The sequence below is a fragment of the Lepisma saccharinum genome, chromosome 1 (genome assembly GCF_977018435.1).
Source record: "Lepisma saccharinum chromosome 1, izLepSacc3.1, whole genome shotgun sequence".
Classification (NCBI taxonomy): domain Eukaryota; kingdom Metazoa; phylum Arthropoda; class Insecta; order Zygentoma; family Lepismatidae; genus Lepisma; species Lepisma saccharinum.
Window position 1 is genome coordinate 190,028,153 of NC_139229.1, and position 13,643 is coordinate 190,041,795.

At 38.7% G+C, this 13,643-nt stretch overlaps 1 protein-coding gene across 3 annotated transcripts in view; it reads left to right on the plus strand.

Annotated features, from left to right (window-relative positions):
- LOC145977786 (very long chain fatty acid elongase 4-like) overlaps positions 1-13,643 on the plus strand; it is a 144,301-nt gene that overhangs the window by 96,602 nt on the left and 34,056 nt on the right. Inside the window, exon 1 of one of the 3 annotated variants that reach the window (XM_083110081.1) lies at positions 10,598-10,973. The exons of the other annotated variants lie outside the window; for them this stretch is intronic. The gene's annotated coding sequence lies outside the window, so the exon portion shown is untranslated. Of the gene's footprint in view, positions 1-10,597; positions 10,974-13,643 lie in introns of those variants that run through there. 3 annotated transcript variants of the gene reach the window in all.

Consider the following 13,643-nt stretch of genomic DNA (forward strand, 5'->3'; position numbering starts at 1 on the left):
ATGTAATAAATATCTGCTAAAATCATTGAACATGTAACTTAGGACTAAAATTATTAGATGCAGAAGAATTATAAATATCTACATTACTTTAAATGTCTTTTTAAAATTATACAAACGGTGATTATTAAATTTGTTGTTACTTCATACCTACTGATGCTATTTTGATTGCAATGTATCAAATGTAAAGAATTATATTTGGTTGAATTATTATATTAATGAAATATTCTTATTCTATAACAGGTTATGCCAAGAAGTATCGTTGGGTAATTAACAGTCAGTAATATATTTTTATCACAATTTCATCTATCCGATGTTCTTCCACCAATAAGCAGATTAGTAAAACTTGGCAATTTAACGCTCTTACCTTAAATGCCCCCCCTTTTTTGTATATGTACCAAGAGCATAGGAATATCAATTATTTCCCCCCGATGATCCCCATTTTTACCGATGTAACTTACTAATCGCCCGGGAAATAAATTTTGGAAATGCTCTTTTCTTTTTGGTAGTTTCTAGCCATGTTGACCGATAGCACTGATCGAGTCACGATCTCGCCACCGGAAGTTGCATGTTCGCGACCTGGCCTGAGTATGAATATTTCTTTGTGAGTACCCCTTCATCCATTTCAACTAATCGTCATTCGTTCATATCGTCGCAATTAACCAAAAGAGGAATAAATGCGCCTTAAAACAAGAAATTACAACACAGAGTCGCGTTCTAGGATACTGAGCGTGCGGTTGGCAACATTGCTGCCCACTTGGAGACGTCCTTCCTCTTCGCCCACTCCATCTGGCGAGGAAAGAGAAAAGGAAAACAGGTTTGCGGTTAGTCACCTGAATAACGTTAATGCGCAGCACGTGATAGCTACCGTTCCGAAAAGAAGAAATGATGACACTAACAGTTGGTTCCCTCGCATTAAGTGCAACTTGTTTTGACCTTAATTCCTTACGCTACTCAACGCTGACGATTGTCATTTTTCTTCTTTCTGCCTTGCAGTCGACCAAAAGATGCTCAGCTGTGAAGCAAGTTCCAGTTTGTGCCAAGAGTCTGATTACGTAGCTGTTCTGGTCACGATTCTCGGATTGTTCTGTTTACCTAGCTATCTCCTCAATTTCCATCTTTCACAGAGAATGGGCCTAACGTTGCTGTGCCGTAGGCATTCGTAGGATTTTCTCCATAAGGTATTCCCTATTCCCCGTAGACTGCAGGCTTTTCTCCATAAGGGTGGAAAGAGAGGCATTCCCCTCAGAGCACAAGATTTGCATAAGGAGGGAGAAAAAAGGCATTCCCTAAAGAGCACAACATTTTCTCCATAAGAGGGTAAGCAAGGCATTCGACCAGAGCGCAGGGTTTTCTCCATAAGGGAGAAGGCAAGCAAGGTACCCCCCCCCCCAGAGCGCGGGGTTTCCTCAATAAGGGAGGAAACAAGCAAGGTATTCCCCCCAGAGCGCGGGGTTTCCTCAATAAGGGAGGAGGCAAGCAAGGCACCCCCCCCCCCAGAGCGCAGGATATCCTCCATAAGGGAGAAGACAAGCAAGTCATTCCCCTCATAACGCGGAATTTCCTCCATAAGGGAGGAAACAAGCAAGGTATTCCCCCCCAGAGCGCAAGATATCCTCCATAAGGGAGAAGGCAAGCAAGTCATTCCCTCATAACGCGGAATTTCCTCCATAAGGGAGGAGACAAGCAAGGTATTCCCCCAGAGCGCAGGATATCTATCTTCCATAAGGGAGAAGGCAAACAACTCATTCCCCTCATAACGCGGAATTTCCTCCATAAAGCCAGTCTCACACGGCGGTTAAGTAGGGCCCCACTTCCCTACCCACCTCCGACTCGACACTACCATAAGATTTTTTACGTCTTCAGTTCGCCAAGGCAGCAAAAGTGGTCTCACACGATCCTTAAAATCGCATCTTTAAAAATGGCGACAGCACAAATACGGTATACCACTTCGCAAGTTTAGATACTAATAACTGCTGAAGATTTGGGAAAATAATGTTTTCTCTTAAAAGAATAACATTGACACTGTTGAAAAACGTAGCACATGTAACCCGTGGCAGTGAATGTGAGCATATAACATATGTTGATAACTTTACGGACACACTAGCATAAAGTTGCATTACCCGTATATTACGATAGAAGTTGTATATTCTAATGAAACCCTTCTCGTACGGTTTTGAAATATATCCTCCAATACCAACTAGTCAATTAAATTACACAAACTTCACAAGATTCAAATCGAAGTGCAAAAATTGTGGTGTTTACATTAACATTAATAAGTTACCATATTATATTTATATTTCATTGAAAACTTCTTTGCTCCTGAAATACTTATTGTGAAATTTACTTTGAAGTCCATCAAGAACTAATTACAATTCATAACTTATATATGATTACAACACTAGCAGATTAATTTACTGCGATTCTACACACATCACAGTTATTTGTTACAGCCAGCCAACAAACCAGAGTGTTCATATATACGTATGTGGCTGTTCAGTGATTAGTTTACTTCAAAATAAAATAGTATTCGCGTCTGTTGTGAAAGTAAAATAACAGTATCTCAGTAGGAAATTTAGACATACGAACTATTTATTTAAAACAATAATAATTAGTAGACTCTACACCCCAATCATTAAGGCCGGCTTTAGACGAAAGCATTTCCTTTAGCATTTCCATTTTTGCTAGCATAAATGCTATGTAAAAGCTTCCAAAAATCTTATAGCAGATAATACTTTACACGCAACGCAAGCATTTTATGTAACTTTTCGGCTAGCTTTTGCGATTACAATGTATAACATATACATCATGAAAGGCACGTCCAGTTACACCATCTATGTTGAGTGCACGGTGTTTACATTTGAAACAACTAAAGTATTCTTTCATACGTGTACAGTAAACGTTGTAATGTATGTATTTAAGCTGCGCCATTGTTTTGTACCTAATAACGTTTTACAAGAAACGTTATTCCTCTTGGTTGAATAGTTATCGGCTTTTGAAAATGTGAAGTGATACATTGTTTACATTTCACGCAGCCGTCATTACAACTGCACTCGTGACCTAGAGGTCGCTTCTGATTGGTTATGTTTCCTACTTCAGCTGCCAGTATGCTTCCCAATTCTGATTGGTAGTTCTATGGCATTAACGATGGATTTAGAGACAGTTTCTAATTCTGTCGGGAACTGAATAAGAGAAAGCACTCACACGATCGTTAAGTAACGAAGCTAGAAGTCGATGGCGAAGTGAGGCCCTACCTAACTGCCGTGTGAGACTGGCTTAAGGAAAGAGACAAGCAATGTATTCCCCCCCAAAGCGCGGGATTTCCTGAAGAAGGGAGGAGGCAAGCAAGGCATTCTCCCCAGAGCGCAGGATTTTCTCCATAAGGGAGGAGGCAAGCAAGGCATTCCCCCTAGAGCGCAGGATTTCCTGCAAAAAGTAGGGGGTAAGCAAGGCATTCCCCCAGAGCGCGGGATTTTCTCCATAAGGGAGTGGAAAGAAAGACTTTCCTCCCAGAGCGCAGGATTTTCTCCATGCGCGGTGTGGAGGGGGGGATGAAGTTACAAGTGTCTTGCAACTATTACTTACTTGTACCAGTCCTTTCTAATAATTAACCCAAATTACTTTTGAATGTCAATGGATCTCGATATTAGTAATCTTAATTTTAACGGTGCCATTTCTTTCCGATATCTTAGACTTTTTCAAGAAACAAGCGTTTAAAAAATGGTCTTAATCAAAACGAAAAGAAAAGCTGATTCGACAGAAATGCCCATAAACTTCAAAACGGAACTACACAAACTTGCTCAAATAATAGTAACATTTAACTCATATATTCCTTTTGCAACAGAAGATGGATGTAGAATACAGAACTTCTATTCAGTTTTTGGGCCTGCGTTTACCAGTTAAAAGAAAAATCAAATACTTTGTCACAGTATAACGTGTAACATGTAACAGGTGTGGACAATGTGAGAAATTTATTTTAACTCTTATTTGAATATGAGAAAGGCTTGGAGCCCCATAAAAATATTCGGTGGGAAGTTAGTTTTAAACACCACATGTAAAATGAGCAATACTGATAAAAATTCATGAATATCCGACTTTTATTGTTTATCATGTGGCAAAGATTGCAACTGGGCTCGGCTGGACCTGCGGCGACCAGCTGGGCAACTTTTTCCTAAATTTCTTTTCCTTTCGAAAAACCGCTATGATAATCCAAAATCTGAAAAATTACACCAGTTTAGAATTCCTTCTATAGGGTTTTCCAATAAGAACGATATGATTTTACAATGAAATAAAATAAAAACTCTTTCAGATGCAACCAAACTTTTTATATTATTTTGAAGCATAGTTTATTACATTATGTTTTGAATAACACATCACTTAAGTGTCCACCTCGACTTCGTGCACACGAGTGAATTGGATGAACCCAATTTTCGTTGACTTTGTGCATTAACTCGGGCCTAATGTCACGAATGCAGCGTTCGATGTTCAATCTTAATGCATCAAGGGTTCGTGGTCTGTTTGCATAGACTATAGATTCCAAATAACCCCACAAAAAGCAATCTATAGGAGTTGAATCACAACTTCTTGGAGGCCAACTAACAGTTGCATTTCTTGAAATTATCCTTTCACCAAACTGTTCTTGCAATACGTCGATAGTGGCATTATCAGTGTGACATGTGGCACCGTCTTGTTGCAACCACATGTCCTCCAAATCAATTTCATCTAAATTTGGCCACAAAAAATCTGTTAACATCAATCGGTACCGCTCACCAGTCACTGTAACTGCATCTCCTACCTCGTTTTGAAAAAAAAAATGGTTCGATGATGCCACCATGCCATAAACCACACCATACCTTTTGCGGATGCAAGGGCTTCTCGTGAATCTCTCGTGCATTGTTTTCACACCAAAAACGACAATTCTGTTTGTTAACATGTCCATTTAACCAGAAATTAGCTTCATCTGAGAAGATAATTTTTTGCCCAAAATTATGAGCTGTTTCAAGTTCAATAGAACGTCTATTTTCATAGTTTTGTTTTTAGATAATAACCAAACGACTTTCTTGAAGCGTGTATTTAGCCATGATGAATTGTCACAGTATACTAAACACAAATGACAACTAGTGACAGTTATAACATTTGAAGCATAGTTGCCAGTTCATTTCAAAATCATATCATTCTTATTGGAACACTCTTTAGAACATTGGCGTGAATTTCGATTGGTTTACTTTCGCTGTTATCTAGATATTATCAAACGTTTTGTGATTACATAAGTCTATTAAACTATTTATAATATCTAGATAACAGCAAAAGCAAGCCACACGAAAATTAACGTCAGTGCTCTAGAAGGAACTCTAAGCTGATGTAATTTTTCAGATTTTGGAATATCATAGCGGTTATTCGAAAGGAGAGGAACATTTGGAAAGAAATGTCGTAGTGGCAGCCAGAAAGGTCCAACCGAGACTTAACTGTAGAAAATTTACACTCTGTAAGTTTACAACAACCTGTGTATAAAGGTATGATATGAGGTTTATTTCCTATTGATGGCCATCTGAGAGTAAGTTAATTCGGCATTTCGGATGGGACCCATATCAAGTTGCCTGCGCCTCCTCTAACTGAGTCAGTACGCCCACCTTCTACATACTAGAAAATAATAATAAACACCACGTCGTGAATTGTTCCCCGACTCGTATAGTTGAAGTCTCGATTCGAACGCCACTTTACTTCAAAGAAAGTTCCGAAAGATCAGTTTCACCTGTGACAAGTGACAACCAAATGTCAAGTTCACGTGGAGCCCAGTTTATCCTCCCCTCAAACCTTTCACACCAATAGCGTCCGTTTTAGGAACTGATAGTACTAGTGAAATGGTTCCAATTCATTTTCTTTAGAGATTTCATAACGTGAGATTGCAGTTATCTATGCATTTTTTTCAGTGTGATACTTTTCTCAGAAAAACGGGTGCTGGCTAGAAACCGGATACGTGCCCGGTCGGCTTACTACTCTCGCGCTATGTTAAAGATGCCGAACTGGTGCTCGAATCAGGACTTCAACTATACAATAGACCTAACTCTAATAGTTGAAACCTCTTCTAAAACCACGGACAGTAATGATCATCTCCTTCTTTCCCATGCTCACCTTACAGGTCTCTAATTCGAATTTTGACATTGTTGATCCACATCATCTGTTTCTTACATTGATCGTGTTACCTCGGAGGGCTCTCTCGCATCGCGATAGCCACCGCTACGCCACTGCCCTTCGAGAGAAGTGAATGGGACTTCCATCAGGTGAAGTCCTTCCCTTGTAAGGGTAAGCATCCGGGGCAGGAATAACTTCTGTGATTTTCATCCTGTATAGATGTACTACGGTAACGTTCCTCTGCGGTAGAGTGAACACGAACTCTACCACCCTGTATATGTGTGTATGGATATCAGTGGCGTACGCAAGGGGGGGTTACCGGGTTTAACCCCCCCCTTGAGCTCTTGAAATATTATGGAAAATGCTGTAGAAAAAATTAAAAATGGCTAATTTATCACAGTCAAAGATCTGCGACAGTAATAATAATAATAATAATAATAATAATAATAATTTGGATTATTATTCCCATGCAGCATGAAGAAAAACACAACATTCCAAACACAATCTAAGCGGCCGCAAAGTTCAATTTTGCAATTTTCTTTTGCAAAAATTCGCGCAGTGACTCTTGCGAGAATTGTGAAAATTCATTGCTTCGTCCTTACTGCAAACGTTCTTCCCGGCACTGATTTCACATCCCCTTGTGAACTCTCAAGTGATGCTGAGTCTACATCCACATCATTAAATAATGTCGAAGAAGTCTTTTGTGAATCACCTAGAAGGGATAAATGTGTTGGAATGTCTATAAACTTACTTTACAACGAAAACATAGACTCAGTGGAATTTAGCAACATGTATTCTCGCGCTTCATCATCACCCTGGGTGAGTTCCGTAGGTAAAGGTAATGTAAATTCCCCCGTGTATATAGCACCGTGCCATGAAGTCACACATAGTGGTGTGGTGGGCCCCAAAGATTCTTGATCTCGAACTATTTTGCAGATGATGTGATCAGCACCATGCTCCGGCAGCCTTCATCCCCCAAGGTTGCTCTCAGATACCCATAGGCTGGGTGCGGAGACAAGGCTGGATAAATTCCAACCAATTCCGGGAATCGAACCCGGATATCCCACGAAGTTGTCAGACTAGACCAGCGCGGCTCCTTGAATGAGTTTCATATTTCGATTATTTCAATAAATTTAATATATTTGCTTGTTTTTATGGATTTTCTTCACACTTAAAATGTCTCACTTATCATATACAAATAACCGTTGACTAGACAATTATTTTGAAACGAAAGAATTGTAATTTTGTTCTATTTCTTTCATAAATAGCAGCTGCATTAGTAGTAATTAAACTAATTAATTAATTATAAGAATTATTAATTAATTTATTATTATTAATTAATGAAAGTATAATAAAACAATGGTAATGTGAATTTGTAGAAAGTTTTCGAGATAACACCCCCCTTGATGAAATCCTGCGTACGCTACTGATGGATATAGAGTTAATCATGTAACGTTATCTCGTTATCTAGGCGGAATACGCCGTATAGTTTGTATACTTATAATTTTCCAAAGTCTCGGGATCTTGACTTCACAGACATCTAGCCTCGACAAGTCTCGAAGAGTCTGCTCTGTTCTCGTCTCGATGTTTCAAAGACCATCTCGGTACCCTTGGTGCTCTTGGTGCACAGTCTACATATTTTAATTTGAAGCAATTGGGTCACTTTTCCACCATGCAGTGTGGTCGATCTTAAGATACTTGACCTGGTACATGAGGCTCTTCAAGATAGCTTCGTGAAAAAAAAGGAGAAGAAGAAAGCATTGAGTCAACTGTGATGAAAGCCCACTTTCACGCTACTTGCATCTTCAGAAGTTCGCATTTTTTTTTCTTCAGGCAGAGAAGGTGCGAATTAAACTTTCCGACGACGGGGAAGGGGTGGGAGGATTTTAAGTGCAGTCAAGGTCGAGCAAGTACTTGTGCACGTGATTTCTTCAGGGAAGAGAGGGGGGAGAAGTTACAGTAGACCACGAGAAAACACGTTTCCACAGGACATTCAACTGTAAACAACTTGGAAATTTAGCGACCCGTTAAGATAACATGAAAAAGCAACAGTTGAATTAGTTGCATTACCCCTTTAATAAGCTACACATGACTTATGTTGTACAGCCACGATCAATAGTGATTTACAGCTCATATATAATCCTTTGCTCGTCCGAAGGTTTGGTCGAGCCTTGCGTCTGGTTGGAGGAATGCTTTGCAAAAATTTTGCTAGCTGGGGGACACCATCCCCCGCATCCTCATTCACTTCGAGCACTGAGTTATACAGAATATGTATCATCCCATTCACACCATTGTCCTTGAGCAGGACCGGATTTAAAATGTCACCGCCACTAGGCCAAGTGTAAATTGTTGATTAGCTGCAGTTTCCAACATTTACTGCCATATGTAAAAGTACTTAGGTGTAAACAGGAAATATGTTTGTATTCAACGAAGCCTATTGACTCTCTGAAGTTAGATAAATGCACATTATTGATAGCAATAGCTGTAACAAAATATTAAAATAAATTACTGTACATTAGTCGCCCATTTCTTCACACAAATATCTTATTCTTTTCACCAGCTGATACTAGGGGTGCTTGGGATTCCGAAATGTCGGTAATGAGTTCGGGGGGAAAAATTCCCTTCCAGATCCTGACTTCGGAAAATGATGTCCTGACTTCTCGGGAACCTGAAGTCAGGAAATTCCAAACAATTATATTTAAACGTGGTTAATTCATTTGTAGAATGAAAATGGTTAATTCCAAGAAGTTTCAGGCGCATACAACATTGAAAATATTATAGCTTGAGGGGGAAACTGTGTAAAATTCGAGATTTTCACCTTGTGGGAAAATTTCGGAAAGTTTCTTAAACCTTAATGTAATGTAGCAAGTCATAGGTTTCCGAAAATGTAAAGCTAAGATTTAATAATAATAATAATAATAATAATAAGAGTGTTTCTTTGTATGTATTTTCCCCGTATATAGTTTCTCTATTTTGTTACAACACTTTCAAAATCATACTTCCTGTAAATAAGAACGCTCTAGAATTGTTGATACGTGAAACAGAAGATATATATATATATTTTTAAAAAATAACTATCTTCTTGGGCGGTAGCTCAGTCGTTGTCGACCTCCGTGGCGTACTGGTTACAAAGTGGGTACCTGGAGGAAACTCTGGGGGGGTAAAGGCGGCCAGGGTCGTAGTGCTGATCATATCACTTCCACCATCAGCCATGATCAAGAAAGTGTGCACCCTAACTCCACACCCCTTTACGCCTTCATGGCGTGGTGCACAGCACAGATGAGCACTTTACTCTTTTTTTTACTATCTTCGTGATAAATTTGTATATAAAACAGGATCATTTTTACTATCAAAGTCGAAAAGTGTAATATCATTAAAGAAACAAGTCTAAAACTACAACCATACGGAATTATTATGTAGTAGTGTTTAACGTACCAACTCCTAACAACAACAGAACACTTAAATTGTGAAAAATGCAAGTGATGTATACGCAGTGGCGTGACCAGAATTTTTGATTAATTGATTGATTGAGATAGTTTATTTTACTTCCCGTTTTGTCCCTCTTGGCTAATTTGCAAAGATGGGATGAGTGATGAAATGATGAAATTGATGAATGGATATTCACAAACAACCAAGCTCGAGCCGGATTCAAACCCGGGACCCTTGGCGTCGCAGCGCGATGTGCTAACCACTCGGCCACAGGGTCCGGCCCAGAATTTTTAAATCGAAATTGTATTGTATACCTGTTTTTAGTAGTCAACCCTCATTTTGCCACATTTTCCTGCCTTTAACGTTATTTTTTTGGAATGCTGGGCCAAAGAGGGGTTATGCCCCCACCGACCTCCCCTTTGGCACGCCACTGTGTATACGAAATACAATGCAAACATTTTTAACGTTTATTTGAATTCCGATATCTTTTCTGCTGTCGATGATGATCTTTTTTAAAATCCCAGTTTCAAGGAACTGATTATACATCTAGCGTGTCCCGACATACTTTCTCAGGTTAAAAAACAAACAAAAAAACATCATAACAGCACGTTCAGTATCACATTTCCGATTTATTTAAGTGCCGCGATGCCAGGGGTCCTGGGTTCGAATCCCGGCCTGGGCATGTGTGTTCTTTCATCAATTTCATCATATCAACGCGATCACTAATGTTCGAATGCGAAGTAAAATACACCAAATCAAATCAAACCTCTGGGAGAACTGTCTGTCTGAAGCGCAAGGACACAACTATCGTATTACCACCTATGGTTAACTTTGCCTGACCTGCTCCATTCATACCCTTCCTTTTTGGTTGTTTGGCACATAAGTGCTTATGCCAAGTCACTTTGGTAAAAACAGCTTTCGTTTATACAACAGTTTTTACTTCAATATGGCACCACTGTCGTCACCATGGTTACATGACGTCACTGTCAGCGCATCTACATGTGCAAAGCTTTAAACGTACAGCTGGTAGTGGGAAATATCGATTGGTTACTTGAAAACATTTACAAATTTTATGCATTATATTAATAAACCTGCATATACTTTTCCGTATTGAGAATAATAAGTTGCAGCGATGGAAAATTTTAATTTAATCCTTGTTTCTCATCGTGACAATGGGGAAGAATTTGTTATTGATTGATTTTATCAACAAGGTGCAACAACCTTCCGGTTGAAGTCACTCAATTCCGAGGTTCGAAACTTTTTCGCCCTGGATATCAAAGTGAAATGAAAGTGTCGGATATTTATGCTTCCTAGAACTTCTCGAAGACAAACAATTGGTATGCAGCCCCTAAGGATGTTCATTCATTGACGTAAATAGCAGTAGGCCAGCTGTCGGCACCGCCCTTCTGTTTAAGGTAACAAAGTATGAAATATGGAAGCTTTAATTTTATGTTCATATTTCAGAAGGATACTTATGATCTGAAGCAAGAAACATGCAACATCAGTAGCATATTTTCATTGTAAGATTTCAGTTATCGGAATACAATGTGCAGATATTTTGTTTGTATGCTGCCGGTTATTATGCTCAACATTTCGCGCCGTTTCAATACATTTTTTAAAAATTAGTAAGCTTGAAAATGATCGTGATCTCCATTGTTGTGCGATAAGTGAGACCCTTCATTTTGCGGCATTCGAGTTGATTTGTCGCTCCGGATTCCACCCACAGACACACAGTTTCTTTCATTATTTCAGACGAGGAATGCTTACAAGGTTAGGTTAGGCCTGTTAGGTTGGGTTCCAATAGCATAAATACAATGAAAAATGTTTTTCCTGCTACTAAAAGCAATGCATTTCTCTCCATTCATTTGTGTCCATATTGTTTACGCACAGTTTCTTTCATTATTTCTTCGAGGAATGCCTACAAGGTTAGGTTAGGCCTGTTAGGTTAGGTTTCATTAGCATAAATACAATGACTAACTATTATTTAGGCTAAGTGAACTAAACCTAGCTACCTAACAACATAGGCATTTTTTGCTTTCACTAGATTTGTGCAGGAATATGCCTTTTCCTTTGTTGCTACGATTTCAATACTGTCCAACCTGGACACGTTTTTCTGTTGTTTTTTTTTAAAGAAAATTTTTTTTCCGCACCTTAAAACTTACTTTTCCCGATTACTAACTACAAAACATTACCAAAAAATTATGAACCGCGTTCCTCCTAAGCAGCCCATATTCTGCAGTCTTACCCTTTTTACTTATTTTACGGAATCAGGGAGAAGATAATAGAAATGCATAATTGTGGGCCACAATCTGCCCAAGTGATATTATTTATTGTTTTCTATGATCGTACATTGACAAACTTTTTTTTCAATTTTATTAGGCAATTATACATATGGTTTAGTTAACATAACGTGTACATAAAGTGTCGGCCCAAGTTCTGATTGTTTAATTCTGAATCAATCGTTTTGCACAGCCATTTTTTTTACATGGTTTAATTCTGTGTGTGTCTGTTATACATACTTCGGTCATGGTGATCACTTGCTGCATGTTTTGTGGATAACAATTTTTCCCTTCCATATACTCCTATGTGATTCTTTCGGTACTTGTTTACTATCCTTCGGACACATTTATTTATTTTTACAGAAGAAACTACTTACCGTAATAAGTTCCTGTAGCATTGTCGAACATCGGGAAGGTGTTTTGTGTGATGTGGGAATGTTTCAGAGCTGAAATTCATGTTGTTCGTTGAAAATTAATTCTCCGACGGAGAATAGCTAGCCCCACGAACCATTGGTGCGTGGATAGGCTAGTTCTGTTAGCTTAGGAAACATAGTTAAAATTTGGTGTCCTGTTAGTATCAGGATCTAGAAATTGGAAATAATTGCGAACCATTGGCGTTAGCCCCACGAACCATTGGTGCTAGCCCCACGAACCATTGGTGCTTGCCCCACGAACCATTGGCACGTGGTTAGGATAGTTCTGTTAGGTTAGGAAACAGTTCAAATTTCATCAAAACAACGTTGATACACCTTCAGGAATGTTCTGCGAAGCAGATACGTAAGTACGAATGTCAAAATTTGACGAAACAAAAAAATTAGAGGTGTCTGAAGGATAGTAAATTTTTACCGGTATTACATCACTAAGTGCTTTTGTTGTTAGGTTAGAGGACCCAAGTTCCTTTTGTTTTATTGCGATTTCATCATGCTACTAATGCAATTTTTACATGGTTTAATTTCGATGTACGTCTGTTAACACATACTGCGGAGTTTTAGTGATTACTTAAGGTTTTGTTCAATATATGCTTTCGTGGTTAGGTTAGGTTAGGTTTGGTTCCCTTAGCATTAAAAAAAAGTCCCTAAATGCATTCTTCTAAGGTTCCGATTTACTTCTACATTCATTCCCACGCTTCTACGATATTTACTGTCGCTTGTCGACGGAGAATATCTTGACCATGAGAAGTGCGTAAGGCAATTTTCAAGTTGTTTTATTTCAACATAAATAACTTTTTTCGAGTCCAAACAGTACTCATTACTTTAAGGAAGGTTCAAATTTTGTGTGACAATGATTTTCAAAATTCTATGATAATTAGTCTTTGTGCTAGGAGAAATCATAAAACAATCGGAACAGTTACCGGTTAGAGCTCTTAGCATTAAAGTAATGTCCCTAAATGCTTACAACACCTGATTACGTATATGTAACATCTGGTCTCAAGCACGAAATCCGCTTTGAGCATGAAATCTGCTGCAACTCCATGCCTGAGATGATCATAAACCAACAACTGCTACTCAGTGCAAAGTATGAACACTTCCATAAGTTACTTTTCAAATCATAATTTCTCCAATAAATAATACTTAGTGAAGTTTTTAACTGTCCTAATTAGTTACTCCAAGCTTCAAACTTACTTCCACAAAGATTTCCAGTATTCTAAAACACTTCCTAATACTCTTATAAAACTTGCAAAAATCATTAAACATTCAGAACCATTACCAAATAATCTTTGCATTGCCTAATTGTAGAATACCTGACATTCGCTACGAGACTCGGCGGCAAGTGGCCCGGCATCAGTGCTTGTCTTTCCAGGTGAAC